Consider the following 15,992-nt stretch of genomic DNA (forward strand, 5'->3'; position numbering starts at 1 on the left):
CCTGTGCTTTCTGGCCAGCTCTTCTGCACCCTCTGCCGTCCGTTCACATTCTGGAGACAGTAGATAGTCAATAATCTGAGTAAAGGCATTGTAAGCCACCCTAATCAGTGAAATCCTAGGACTGTGGGAAGAATTCTGAACTGGGACTCAGAATACCTGGGTGCCAGACCTGACTCCGGGATCAGACAGGTGGTATCTGCTCTGCTCACCTCTCTGACCGGGTTGAGTTCAAACGAGACAATGAATATTAAAGTTCCTTGTAAACTGTTAATTATGGTACAAATATAAGTTGTTACTCTTCTTTGAATCTTGTAGTTCCCTAATCTTGTTGTTACAGTGTAGCAATGATCATTTCTTGTTACACCAGCTGCTTTTCACCTGCTTTTTTAGGAAAATGGTAGGCAAAACAACAGGATCTCTTCTTTCCCATGCTCACTGCTTTCTAGAAGCTTCAGCTGCGTGATCTCTCCCTTTACACAGCACTAGAATGCTTTGCCAAGTGTTTGACATTGACCAGGGGACTCAGTGAAGGTGCAACCTCTTTCCACGTTGATCTAGAAACGTGTATGAGACACTGCTTACAAAGCAATAACGTTGAGCTAGCTGCCCAAGAACCACAATTGATTTGCTGCTGGCCACACAGATAATACACGACAGCAGCCTATTCATGCTTCAATTTAGTTGCTCTTGGAGGAAGATCACGTGCTTGTAACTTCAGAACAGTGGTGCCCAAACCCGGATGCACATTAGCATCACCTGGGAGCTGGAAAAAATACTGAAATATTTGGTCCCCACCACAGACCAATCAGAATCAGAACACGGGCACTGGGATTAAAAAAAAAACACTCCCCAGCCGATTCTGATGATAGTCAGGTTTGCAGACCACTGCTTTAGAGATTCTGAAGATACTTTACAGTGTGCTCGCACCTTCCATTGGGTACCTCAGGGAATATTTCTAGGGTAGGTTAGCCGGGCTGCCCTACATTTGCATTTGGGAGGGCAGACATGTCCAACAGCAATCCCCCAAGCCAAGAGGATGTGCCTAACAGATGTGAGCAGGGCTCTGCACTGCGTCGTTCACGTTGCCTGTTGAAAACCTGTGTGCTGGCAAACCCTGGCTTCTGTCCTCTGTGCCGTTCATGGTTATCACACCCACAGCCATTTCCCAGCACTGCCTGTGAAGGACTCCATGGCTGTATCTGCAGCCCACACCTGCTATCGGAATTCAGACTCCAGTTCTAACTGCTGCCTGGGCATCTCCATCCAGATCACCCCCAAGCACCTCAGTGTCAACTTATCCCAAGATGGCCTCGTCCTACATCATCCTGTGAGCCTGCCTGCTCCCCCCTCAACAAAGCCCAATTCCCGTCAGAATGGCTATAATTAACAAAACAAGAAATAACAAAGGTTGGAGAGGATGTGGAGAAAAGGGAATCCTCTAATACTGCTGGTGGGAGTGCAAACTGGTGCAGCTACTGTGGAAAACAGTATGGAGACTTCTCAAAAAATTAAAAATACAAGTACCATACAATCCAGCTATCCCACTTCTGGGTATGTATCCAAAGAACGTGAAATCAATAATTCAAAGAGATTTATGCACCCCTATGTCCATTATAGCATTACTCACAATAGCCAGGACGTGGAAGCAACCCAAGTGCCCACCAATGGATGAATGAATTAAGATGTGTGTATATATACAATGGAATACTACCCAGCCATAAAAAAGACAACATGGATGGACCTTGAAGGTATTATGTTGAGCGAAATAAGCCAGACAAAGACAAAACTGTATGATTTCACTCATATGTGTAAGATAAACAAAACCATGGATAAATAGAACAGATTAGTGGCTACCGGAGGGGGTGGGGGGAGGAGGAAAGGGTAAAGGGGCGCATCTGTATGGTGATGCATAAAAACTAGACTATTGTTGGTGAACACGATGCAGTCTATACAGAAACATATATAATAATGCACACCTGAAATTACACAATGTCATAAGCCAATATGACCTCAAATAATTTTTTAAAAACCCCACAATTCTGTATTCTCTCTTTCAACATGGTATACAGATTTGGCTGTATTTTAGTATGCATTTATTTCCTTTACTCTCCTTCAATGATAAAGAGCTTTCATAAAAATTTGTCTCTTGATACTCCTCTTATCCAAATAAAATTTTTTCTTAAAAAACAAACAATCCTCCTAGCGTCCTCCCACACCTCCTACCCCAGTAAATAGCCTCACCATCCACAGTTTCCCGAGCCAGAAACCTAGGGTCAGCCTCTGTCAACCTCACCACCCGGATTCAGGCACCACATCCTCTCGGTTCCACCTGCTGTCAGGAAACTGTGAATATTTCATGTTTCTGGCTGGCCAGGGCTCTCTGAGCAAACTTCACTGGATCCCAGGTTTAGGGATGAGTGAAGGTAACCAGCCCTTGGAAGACAGAGGGAGGCAATTACTCCCGAGATGTACAGGCTCATCTCCCCTGGAGCCGTTCGTGGATCTTCACTCACGTTCGCTGTAACACATGGCGACCCCCTTCTTTTCCCACAGAGGATTTGCTCCCGTTAGAAAGTTGTCTTCTCTACCTCTGGAGGAGATGGGGCAGCTGTGAAGTAGTTCCTTTGCAAGCTCCAAAACTCCTCATTTGGGGGTTCCTCTCCTACAGTACAGACCCCCTTAAATGTGCAGTGTGACGTCTGCCCTTGTCACATCGCCCCAAGGGGTAAAGTGGCGCAGAGAGTAAAGATATTTTTTAAGTAAATAATCAGTCTGCCTCTGATCCAGAAACCTCGTTTTTGCTGTCAGGATAAAATAAATACTTGTATAAAGACTTATCATATGCTGAGTATCTCCCAGATGTGTCCATCCTGTCCCCCCCCCATTTCTAAGCAACACCTGCTGTAAGGGCCCCTCTGTCCCCCCTCAGTCTCACCATTGAAGCCCATGGTGCCGCAAGGGGGATGGACAATCCGATCACGTCACTGCTTATGTTTGACAGTGTTCTTGCGGTTGCAAATGGCAGAAACCAAACTCCAAGTGGCATAAATTAAATGAAGGACTTCATTGGGAAGGGAGATTCAGCAGGTGGGTGAAACAAGGTGTGATACTGTGATTTATAATAAGAAATATATAATTGGTCTTCATCCCCATTCCTGGCAGAGAACTCCTAAAAGCCTTCAAATTTCCCAAGTGATGAGAGTGATAAAGGGTCTTGATATTCATAACAAACCCCTTCGAACCACACCAGAGTTGATGTTAATGAGGTGACTTTTGGAAAGCACCCCAGGATGGGGGCTGGTTGCCAGGGGAGCCAACCATGTGATTAGACAATTGGAACTTTCAGTTCCACCCCCTGACCTCCGGGGGGAGCGGAGGGGGCTGGAGGTTGCATTGATCTCCAATGGCCAATGATTTAATGAATCATGCCTATGTAGTGAAGCCTCCATAAAAAACCCAAAAGGGCAGGGTTTGGAGAGCTTCCGGGCTGATCAACATGTGAAGCTCTGGGGAGAGTGGGGCCCCTGGAGAGGGCAGGGAAGCTCTGTGCCGCTTGCCCTATGCATCTCTTCCATCTGGCTGTTCCTGAGTTATATCCTTTTATAATAAACCAGGAATCTAGTGAGTAAACTGTGTCTCAGAGTTCTGTGAGCCACTCTAGCGAATTAATGGAACCCAAAGAAAGGGTTCCTTCAATTTATAGCCATTTGGTCAGAAGCACAGGTGACAACCTGGACTTATGATTGGCTTCTGAAGTGGGGACAGTCTTGTGGAACTGAGCCCTTAACCTGTGATGTCCAGGTAGACAGTGTGGAATTGCGTTAAACTGTAGGACACCCAGCTGGTGTTGGAGAATTGCTTGGTGGTGTTGGAAAACCCCCATACACCCGCTGTGGCGTCAGAATAGTACAAGGGAACCAAACCACAAGAGACAGAGGTGTAATAATAACCCCATGAAGCATTTCGTGTTTATAGACTGCTTTCATAACGTGTTATCTCGTTTTGATTCTCACAACTTCCCTGTCTTATAGCGAAAGAAGGTGATGTTAACCCACTTTTGCATCCAAAGATAGTGAAATTAAGTGTATTGCCCAGGCAGTGGTACAGACCCAGGATTTGAACAGAAACTCAGATGCTTTGCCCAGAAGTGTGATATTCTCCCCACCGCACCCACCTGCCTCACAGAGATTAATTCCAGAGCTGGTAACAGCCTAACACTGACTATTTCCCACGTCTCAAGCAGGGTTCTAAGCACTTCCCATGGATCAACTCATTCAATCATTTGATCTTACCATAGCCTGTGAGGTCAATGCTTCTGTCATTTCACAGACAAGGAAAGTGGAGAAGTAGAGTCACTTACCTTATGGACCGATGCTCTCTGCAGTGCTTGTGAAACAGTGTTGTTTTCTTACAGAACGCTAAAAATTTTGTTTCCCAGAATGCTAACAATTTGACAAATAGTATAACATAATTATAAATTCCTTCAGGAAACATGGTGGTGATGACTGATCCTGTGAGCCTTAGAAAGATAACTTGGTACTGACTCCCCAGTGTGGGAAGTTCTGGAGTGCTTTGACATCAGTCTCTCCTTCAAGGCCAGAGAAGGTAGGAAAGTCGGTTCAAGTACGATCGAATGCCAATGGTGGGAAGTGTCATGTTCCAGATCAGGAGACACACAAAAGGGGTGTGTTGATGATGAATATAAAAAAAACTACTTGGGGGCTGGCCTGGTGGTGTAGTGGTTAAGTTTGCGTGCTCTGCTTTGGTGGCCCAGTGTTCATGGGTTCAGATCCTGGGTGCAGACCTACACACCGCTCATCAAGCCATGCTGTGGCAGTGTCCCACATACTAAATAGAGGAAGACTGGCACAGATGTTGGCTCAGGGCTAATCTTCCTCACCAAAAGTAAATAAATAAAAATAAAAGAACTACTTGGAAATAGAACAGAACTCAAACTGCATTGGAGATCAATTCCATTTTCCTTTCAAAGAGGCGGGAAAGACATATTTTCATTTTCTTGGGTGAGAGCAGAGGAAGGTCAGCTGTTTCTCAGGGAGGAGGTTTGCCTTTTCCTGGATTGGAGGGTGAAAGAAAGCTGGAGAGAGGCATCTTCAGAGAAGGAGCATCAGAGAGCAGAGATGATCCTTGGCCAGAGAGCCTTTGGAGAGCTCATATGAAAGACAGCTGTTTTATAAGAGATTATTATTCTGCAATACTGAAGCTAGCTCCTCTCCAATCAGTATTGAAATGAGACAGAGGATCAAAAAGTAAAGAGCCAAAGATGTCATCGTGAACTGCAATGAAGTATGAAGTTACGTGAGCATCAGCTGTCTCTCAGTATGAACTAGCACTATAGTCGTTCCTTCTGGTCTATTAAGAATACAACACACTGTTTTAGACTTAACTTTTTCATTGAGCTAACAGAACAAAATTTGGACCTTCGGGAAAATCTTATGGTTGGAAAAGGCACGTATACATCCAGAAACACATTTACTGAATTAATGATATGGGCTATTTATTCAACTAAAATTTTAACGCAGTGAAGGTGCAAATCAAGAGGGAAAGAGGAAATGCAATCGCCTCTAAGAACAGAAATCTCATCTTTCATTCATTTTATATCTTGAGACTTGCACAATGGGGGGTGTGTGAGTGTGTGTGTGTGTGTGTAAAAGAGAAGAAAGACTGTGTAAGAGCTCAAAAGAAACACTGGCTGATAGGGGGCCGGCCCTGTGGCACAGTGGTTAAGTGCGCACGTTCTGCATCAGTAGCCTGGGGTTCGCTAGTTCGGATCCCGGGTACGGACATGGCACGCTTAGCAAGCCATGCTGTGGTAGGTGTCCCACATATAAAGTAGAGGAAGATGGGCATGGATGTTAGCTCAGGGCCAGTCTTCCTCAGCAAAAACAGGAGGATTGGCAGCAGATCTTAGCTCAGAGCTAATCTTCCTCAATTAAAAAAAAAAAAAGAAACACTGGCTGATCAATGAATTTACTAAAAAATGATAAAAACAAAGTTACTGAATCATGTAGTAACTTTGGTCTTTCCTCTATTTATAAAACACGTAAGTTATTTGGCAGACGAAAAGCCATTTGCTAAATTTTCTCAATAATCCTTCTTCCTCTAAATTCCTAGAAATAATACCAAAATGACAATTCTTTACACGTGTTCAAAGATGAATTTTCTGTGCCTCTTTTTGGCTAATAACTCTTTCTCTGGGAATGACGCCAATAGACAGGGTGGAGCCCAGTGGCCCCTTTACTATGGGAGTAAAGTGATTGGTCCACATCCCCAGTGATTGATCCAGATAGGGGCCAATCAGAGTTCTTCTTGGGTCTTCTTTCCCCCCCCCCCCCCCCAGAGCTGGAAAAGGGAGGGCTGGAGCTTGAGCTGCATATGTGAGACTCTGACGTTAACAGTCACATCCCTTTAATTATCTGAGCCACTCCACTAACTTTCCAGTCAAGTTCCCATTTTGCCTAAGACAGCCAGGCCACAATAAGAGAGACTGAACTTACACACAGAGAAGAGCAGAGAGGAGCATCCTGGCAGTGTTCGAGACTCTGGTTCTAGTTGCTTCCAAAACTCGGCTGTGTCACTGCCATTCCCATCATTTTATTATTCATCCCCTTCCTTCCATTATTTAAAATGTTCCAATAACCTTCCAATAAATTCCCCTTTGTTTTCAGCTAGTTCAAGTTTGTCACTAGTAGCTAACCGAACCCCAAAATAAAACATGCTAGAGCCCAGATGTAGCCCAATAAACTGAGGAGTCGCGCTCCTGGTTAAAAACCTGTGCGTGATTTTTCAGGTCCAACCACAGGCAATTGCAAAGCTTCACCTGGCACGCCTCTCGGGGGAAGTCGCCCTCCCCGCCCCAGACTTGGTGCCCTGGCTGTGGACGCAGTCTCTGAGGGGACTCGCAGCCCAGGACGCAGGCGTCCCCTGCCCCGGGGCCATGAAATGGCAGGAGCCTGTTGAGGCCTGCTCTGCAGTCAGGCTTGATCCTGGCGTCTGCGCTCATCCTCGCCTGGCGCCATTCCTGGCTCCGGGAAAACGGAGCGTTGGGGGAGCTGGCACTGTTTCCCGTGTAACCTCTGGCTCATACTAAGCGATAAGTGATTAAAGCCTTGACTGTTACTTCCAGTTTGGCGTGTGGTCTTAATTGAGCACCTCCACAGCTGGCAGCTCAGCTCTTGAAACAGTGAGGATAGGATGTCTATTTGCCTTAAGTTATGCAAACACGTTACAACTTACACGTTTGAAGGCATGCTGTGTTTAAAAAGGTAAATAAACTGGAATATATACTTCTAGAAGTTTTTAACCTGACTTCCATGGAAGTATATGCAAATTTTCATGGGGTGGCCTGGTGGCCTAGTGGTTGGGTTCCTGGGCTTGGATCCCTTGCACTGACCTAGCACCCCTCAACAAGCCCCCCTGTGGTGGCATCCCACATAAAATAGAGGAAGATTGACATAGATGTTAGCTCACTGACAATCTTCCTCACCAAAAAAAAAAAAAAAGAAAACAGAATTTTCATCATAAAATCATAAAATCCTAGATAACTCATACCACCCAATTATTGCATCCATAAATCACCATGACAAAAAAACAGATTCTCATTTTGCTACATTTCAGATGCTCTCCATTCTATAAATGAGAACTCAGGAGCATTCTTGACTTCCCCTGCCTTTGAATTATAGTATTTTCCCATGATAGATACAAAGGTACATAAAAATCATGAGTTTTGTGAATGGTAATCAAAATCATTCTCTAATTCGGTTCACAAAAACACAGCCTCCACCCTTGACATTAAGGAGGGAGTGAGAACAAAGATCGTCATCAGAGCTAGGATGCAGAAATTGTCTGATTAACAGTGGGTGAGTTTTTAAATTAATTTACTTGTCTTTTAAATCCTGTGTTTGGGTTGACTTAATTGTTTATAATTAATTTTAAAAGTCTTCTCTTCCTCCTTTTCTTCTTAACTAACTCGGCGTCTCTGTTCCTTTTAGCCCTCCATCAAAGTTTCCATCCACCTTGGCAGGGCCATCTACGAACTTGCTTAGGGTCAAATCTATTTGTGACTGACTTTATGATTGCACGTTGCCTTAACCGTATTATAAGCTCATGGGACAGAAAATAAACATATGAGCCACTCCCCGACCGAGGCTTCTATGTCAATGTCCATCACAGCTGTCATTTTAGGAATAGGTGCCTTTTCTGCCAAGACAAAGCCTGGTAGACTTAACCAAAGTCCAAAGGTAAAATCGGTAAGGACTAAGATGATAAGGATAAGAGGGGAAGATCCGAGGAGGAGGTGAGACTCACACTCAGTTTAGAAAGTCAAGTGAGAACGTTTTCAGAGAAAGGGGGGAAGAGGAGGCCATGGGAGCCAAGAGTAGGATGAGGTCAACTTCCAGTCTGATTTGCCAGGACTCAGCTATCTGATTCCCCAGTTGTGTTTCTCTGAACGTTTATTCTTTGTGTCTAAGACTCTAGATCGATGTGCCTAGAAGGTGTAGGGCTGAACTTGCCACCAGGCAACATCTTCAACTTCTCAACTGTACCTTAATTATTTATTTTAATTGAATTAAAAATTTTTAATCCTGCTATTTGTGACAACATGGATGGAGCTTGAGGGCATTGTGCTAAGGGAAATAAGCCAGATAGAGACAGACAAATACTGCATGGTATCACTTATATGTGGAATTTTTTTAAAATGTCAAATTCATAGAAATAGAGAGCAGAAAAGTCGTTGCCAGGGGCCGGGGGTGGGGGAAATGGGGGAGGTTGGTAAATGGGTACAAACTTTCAGGTATAAGATGAATAAGGTCTGAGGATTTAATAAAATATAGTGACTTTAGTTAACACTGTATTGTATAATGGAAATTTGCTAAGAGTGTAGAATTTAAATGCTCTCACCCAAAAAAGGGTAAATATGTGAGATGACGGATGTGCTAATTAAATGGTAGGAATCCTTTCACACACACAAGAATTTAACTTTATCCTTGGGGACGTTAACTGTCAGATGATGGCATCTGTGGTGAGTCAGAATCTCTTGGTTTTTAGGGATACCATAGTAACCATGATTTTTTTTATTTGAGAATAACCTTTGGAATAATTAGAAAAATGCCTTAGCATGACTCAATATTTTTTCTTCCTCTGTCCTCTGAGGCCCGTAACATTGACCTGCCCTAGGAATTCAGGATTCCAGAAACCCTTGATGGATTAAGTCACCACATTCTCGGTAGGATCACTCACAAGGATGATTATCCTTTATCTGTTTCCTTTGATAAAGTCACTCCCGATGCTTTCGGTATGTGAATTTTCCGATAAAATCCTATCCTTGTGCTTCTGTCATCTGTTCCTGTGCTAGTGTGCTGACAGCTGAGACAATAGCAGGGAGATGATTCCATCTGGCTCCTCCTTCCAAGGGTCGTCAGCCCCTGTATAAGAAGTTTTCAAGTTGTTTAAAATGGATAGGAATAGGACATTCACATTCTTGCTGCAATTGTGGAACTCCTGACCAGTCGAAGGTCCCCCACATCCTGTGGCCACAGCATTTGCTTCTGTGGAATGTGCTCCAACCCCTTTCCCCAATAAACCGCTGTGATCCAAGAGGCGTGGGCTCCTTCCCATGGGATGCAGGGCCCTCACCCTTGGTTCTCCTAAGAAACTTACAGTTTTGCTGGGGAAACAAATACTCATATTTCAGAAATTAACAATGCAAGTAGACAGGATGTAAGACTTTGACGTCTGTATAGGAAACTGTCACAACCCAAAGGATGACTGAGTTTAGGCTAATTCACCCAGAAAAACTAAAGGGAAAGAGCAGTGTAGGTTTCACGCAGGACTGAAGCCTGAAACCCCAGAAGATTGTGGGAATAGTTAATTAACAGCTACAGTCAACACGCTTCTCCCTTAGAACTGGTCGAGATCTTAAAATTGTGATCAGAGTGAGCATCCCTGAAAGACAAGTTCTGACCGTTAGAGAAAATGATGCCATGGAATTATTTAAAGTGGAGCCTCAGCTGCCTCTATGTGGAAGCACAGAGGAGGGTTGCCTCTTGTTAAATAACTTTTACAGGCACGCGTGGCACAGAGTTCAGAGACGTCAGCTAGGTCAGGCGCAGATTAATCTATAAACTTCAGCCTTTATTCCCTTAAGAATGAATTTGTCTTGCAAAGAATGCTTTGAATGAATCAGAAAGAGAAAGGACTTGGCCAGAAGTTGATACTGGTATAGCAGAGCATTGGTGCGCAGAACTGACAGAGGAAATGTCTGGCAACTAGTCCCACAACTCTTAGCTCACTTATTAAAGGGTCATGAGGGAGGGTGGGAGCATTTCGGAGGATTTCTTCAGACAAAACAGTACCGTGATCTCCAGCCACCTGCCCCCGGGCCCAGGGCCAGACCCTGGGGAGTGGGCAGAGAGCCCTGTGGGTAAAGAGGCTGGAGTCACAGGAAGAGAGACATAACCACAACCCTCGTCTCTGACCACATGTTCTCCATTATTGCCGGCCCCACCTGGGAAGAAGAGCAAAGATTTAACACCAAAACAAGCAAAAGATTAGTCATGGGACTGAGCATTCTGGTTAATGGAACTCATTTTGTCACCTAATGGTCTGTAAGACTGCTATTCCTTGTGAGTGACCAGAAATGTCACCGACCTGACAGTTAATAGATGGACGGAAGAAACTTCCCCCACCTCCATCGAAAGACAGCAGGAGAAAAACAAAGTTTAAGTCGTGTTTGATTGTGATAAGTCAGACTTCTCTGATATCCTGGTTATGCTGGTGTGACCTATATTTTCTCCTCCACTCTCCTCCAAGAATGTAGCAGGGTCTATTCCATTTCTTTGGAGCATCTAGGTTCACATCTTGTGTAAAAGCATCGGCTAATTTAAGGATAGCGTGTTAAGAAAGCCTTTGACAATCATAAGAAAGAGGAATCCTATTTTTAGGGATTAAAAGATTGACAGTAGAGAGAAGAGGTGGAAGAGGCTGAAAACGTGTGGCAGGACGAGGATGGCTGGAGGTATGTGGAGAGATGCTGGGCCCTGGGCTCTGAGTGGCCAGTCTTTCTCAAGATGCCCCTGTCCTAGCATGGCTCAGAGGCAGCAGAGCTGCTGGACCAAGAGGAGCTGTATAGACCTGGACCACAAAGGTCCAGCGGAAACCCATGAGGAAAGACTACTCCACAGGAGTCCCCAGTTGCCACCCCAATGCACTGGTGCCACTTAAGACCCCTGGGCATGTCTCTACAATCCTGGGGGGGGGTGGTCCCATAATGACTAAGATGGAATTTCCCACTAATCCAGGGGCCTGGGTCTCAGATTCACATCTAGGAGCCCTTAAAAACAAATAAATAGATATTCCTTCTTTAAGTTTGTGGATTGAGAGCCATACCCATCACAATAGCAAAAAAAAACTTTGGCCTTAAGATGGGGTGGTCAATCAAAGAAATGATCTGCAGGCAGGCAACAGACTGAGATTTTCACCAATTTATGATTTCCAACTTCCAAGATTTAGTTTTTTGTGCCATTAAAAACATTTTTTCTTCCCAAGTTTGTTTCCACGGTAATAACAAGTACCTACTGGGTTGGCAGACATGGTATTTTAAGGTGTCCTTGAGAAGAAGCAGGAGAATGTGGGTTTCTCCTAGTGTAGTAGATACCCCTGGGATTGCCTACCAGGCCCCCCTCTCTGGAAACTGCTCTCCCATCCCACCTCATCCCTAGGCCAGAGGAGTGGGCTGCTGGCAGCCACTTGTGTAGAACACGACACCATTCCCTGCTATTGATCAGGCCATGGATTCTCCAAGTGTGCATGGTTGGTGGTCTTCCAGCTTCCATTCCTTCTTGACCATATCACATAGCAGCTGTGCAGCTTAAGCAGGACTGACTGTAGAGCTGGGCCCTGATTTGGCCAAAGATAATAAATATAAACACATCCTCCTCGCCCAGTGATTGGTTGAGGAATGAGCACACGGTCTAAGTTGGTCTAGTTAAAATGAAAGTAAAGACACTTTTGTTCAACCACTGGAGGCGAAAGAAACTCTCTCTTTCTGTACAGTAAAAACTGAAACTCGTAGAGTCATATTGCTAGCAGTTATGAAGTCAGAGGATGCAACTGAAGCAGGAGGGCAAGCCAAAAGAATTACAGAGAACCTGAATTGGAGCCCTGATCAAACCAAACCTGAAGCCTTCCAATGCCATTGGACTTTTGGAATGTGATCTAATAAATTCCTTTTATTATTTGTCTGTTTGAATTGTGTTTTTTTGCTCCATCCAACATGCAAAATTTTGTTCCATGAAGAGGGAAATCACATGTAACAGACCCTAAAATGTGAAATAAGTAGGGTGGAAAATAGTGAGAACAACTCTATCTATACTGGGCTAGGAAGTTGGCAGTCCTTTGTTTTTTTTTAAAGATTGGCCCTGAGCTAACATTTGTTGCCAATCTTCCTCTCTCTTTTTTCTCCCCTCCCCAAAGCCCCAGAACACAGTTGGATATTCTAGTTGTAGGTCCTCCTAGTTTTTCTAGGTGAGCTGCCACCACAGCATGGCTACTGACAGACAAGTGGTGTGGTTCCACACTCAGGAACCCAACCTGGGCCACCAAAGCTGAGTGCACCAAACTTTAACCACTAGGCCGTCAGGGCTGGCTGGGCAGTCTTTTTATGTAGCAGCAATAAATTGGAACTCAGTAGATATGCCTGCCAAGATCTAACACCAGATTTGGTAGAAACATTCAAGACGTTGGGGTGTGTTGACCACTTATGGCAGCTCTCCCGAAGATCAGAAAAGATTATTCTGCTCAAATATGATGTTAGCAAATGTCTTAACAGAGCCTGTAATTCACGATACCTGAAAGTATCAAAATCTGAAGGCTGATATGGTTAAAAAAGCCAAACTCTTTCCTTCACATCAGCAGAAGAACATCTTGCAGGAGAGATGAGCAGGGTTCGAGGGAGGCATGACTCCCTTGCTAAACATAGAGACGGTGCCTCTGGTTGCGTGGACGGTGGGCTGCCGTGTGGAAGCAGAGGACAGAATAACTGTGCTTCCCCATCCTAAGTCATTACTTTGAATTCCCTGGGGCAGAAACCTAGAAAGCACGGCTGTTAACCAAGGGCTAGGAATGGCTCGAGACAGCTAACAGAAAGCTAGCTCCAGACGGAAAGGCCGTGCTAAGCTTGCTCTCTGGCTTGGTTACAAGCCCATGAAGTTGATTATATTCTTCCTATACTTAAGTAGAGTTTGTTTCCTTAACTTCAACCTCATGCTACGATATTGGACATTTCCTGTCCATCCTTCTTTTAATTGGATCGAGTTCTGGTAAAGAGATCATTCTGGATGACTCACCGTCGTTGGCTTCCTCCTCCAGTTTTTTTTTTTTTTCTTTATTTGGTTGACCCAGGTCATCAGGCCTCCATAAATATGAACGGGAAAATGAAAGAACCCAAAGAACGCTCTCTTAAAAGTAGGCCTGAGTTGGTCTTGCTTCCTTTTGTTGTACATGTGTATCAGCTAAGAGAGCAGGAAGAGTTGTTACTGATGCTTATTTCTTTCATAATTTCTGTTTCTTCAGTACTCAGTAATTAGTTTCTCAATTAGGCTGAAGTGTACCTGGGTTCTATGAGGGAGGAGCCAAACAAGCCAGACAAGATCTTCTGATCGTTATTAATTTATGTAGTAGAGGTCTTGTACAATTACATTTTCTAAAAGGATTCCATTTTTAAAAAACAATAACCTTTAGAAACCATTGCCCTAGGCAGTGGCAACAAGGATTTGTTCTTAGCTAGTAATTGTGCTGTTATGCTTTTAAAAAAAGTATGAGAAGGAGAGAGCTGGATAGAAGCAGGTGGCAGCGCAGGTGACAGCAGCACTCCATAATGGAGGGTATGTCCCCGCACGTGGAGCGGGGGCTCCCAGGAAGAAGAGGGAAGTTGGGGGAGCCTGTCCACTCAGCGTCCTCTGGGGTAGCCGCAAGATTTCTGCAGTGGCTCTCAAGGGAAGGATTAGGGCGAGCAGGAGTTACTCAAATGGAGCCATTTAAGGGATTTTAAAAAACTCACCTCAGCAGCTGCCCTCAAAGCTGTAGCTCAGAGGAATAACGAGAAAGGCAGAGAGAGAGGGTCGCTACTCCCAGGTCTTGCTGATGGTTTGGCGTCCTCACAGAACGAGAAGCCAGAAGGCCCTCAGAGGTCACCTGGTCCAGTCTCTTCACTTGCAGATCTAATGAAAGGTAGACCGAGGCTGGTTTCCCTGCCCACGTACAGGTGACCTGCAGCTGTGAAAGGCAATCATAGCCACCGAGCCCACAGTGAGCCCTTTAAAAATGGATCCTCTACTCTAAAGACGGAATTAGATGAGGACCTTCAAAGACGACACATCAGGAACATGGTATAACTGGCGCGTTATTTCCCGTGCTATTTGCCCTACATATGGATTCCCTGGCATAGTGTATCCAAAGCATTCCACACCAGAAATATCTGGGGGAGTAATGTCTGAAAAATATCTATGCATAAATTACACGTTGCTATTTTTAAAGTGAAATTGCATTAACTATTCCCTGTTCCCTTCTTTATTGGAGAAGCTGGCTCAATTCTGTTAAGCAATAATTCCTGTTGAATGAGAGATTTAGTCCGTCTTTATCTTTCCCATTTTTCTGTTGACTCCCCTTGCACGTGTCTCCATCCTGGAAGGCTGAAGCAATAGAGGACGAGTTCTCTAATAATAGCGTGTGTTTCGTTCATGCGATATCATTCGATATTCAGCAGTTATTTCTCCAGTACTAACCATCCAACAAGCACCAAACGAAGTGCTGGGGATCCAGAGATAAATACGACAGCATTCTGTCCGCAAAGCTCACTCAGAAAAGCGGTCCTTGGGTCAAGTGTAACGGATCGTTTTCAAGTTCTGTTTGCGATTATCTCACCTTGTTAGAAACAGGACAAGTAAAGCAGTTTTCCTGTGTGTTGGGGCTTTCCCTGTTGTAAATTGTTATGGCCATGCTGATGTTCAGGGTTCAGATAGGAATGTTTTAAGACGTTCCACAGAAGGTCCAGGTCAGCACAAGATGTGCAGAGAAACACATGGAGGTCTGGTATCGATAAATAGTGCATACCTATGTAAAAATAAATGGGGCAATGCAAGATAAGCCATTTCTGTCTGCTGTGCCAGCCTTAGCAGGGCAGAACAGTGGGAGGCTTTGAAGCACTTGGGCTGGGGAAGAGCTCAATAAGACGGCTGAGCCATGCAGGGCCGCTGCAAAGACATCTTGCATATTCAGATGACATCTTGAGAGCCAACTTGGCCCTTTCCAACCTTCCACAAGAACCAAGAAAGTAACTGACAGGGGAGTCCCAGGGCCAGCCAAGTCCTGGCTTGAGGAAGTCATTGACATCATTGCGCCCTTCTCCCACCAAATCTTTCCTGAGGAGAAATGTCTAACCTTTGAGAACATTCCACCACGGGACCAGGGTTATGAAATTAGAATTGGGCCAAGGCTTCGTTGGCAATTTTTATCTTTTCCTTTTGTTCGCTTATTCATGAATAGGATTTTTAGTTTTCTAAAGCCCAGTGTTAAAGAACGCTGCGTTAGATTCAGTCGCTTGGATTATGAGAGAGAACGGAAATGGAATGTCTGTAGCTTCTTCATGTGAGCTCGCAGAAGTCACCCGTAATGCATGACAACTTGGAGAAATGCCGCAGCAGAGGGGTGCAGAGTGTGCTGTGTGACAGCTCACACCGTCACAGTTATTAAAAAAGAAAGTGAGGTTGGATGTGAGGTCTCAGGACAGCGGGGAATTTAGAAAATTTTGTTGGAAGTAAACCTTCTTTCCTCACCTCTAATGACCCACAGCACAAAGGATTTATTCTGCTCACAGGCAGACATGAGGAACACTCTCTACCTGGTAAAAGAGAGAGGAATTGAAAATAAGACGTAGGCATAGAGAGCTCACGGACACTGGAGGCGAGCCTCTGATA

The sequence above is a fragment of the Equus caballus genome, chromosome 29 (genome assembly GCF_041296265.1).
Source record: "Equus caballus isolate H_3958 breed thoroughbred chromosome 29, TB-T2T, whole genome shotgun sequence".
In the NCBI taxonomy this organism is placed as follows: domain Eukaryota; kingdom Metazoa; phylum Chordata; class Mammalia; order Perissodactyla; family Equidae; genus Equus; species Equus caballus.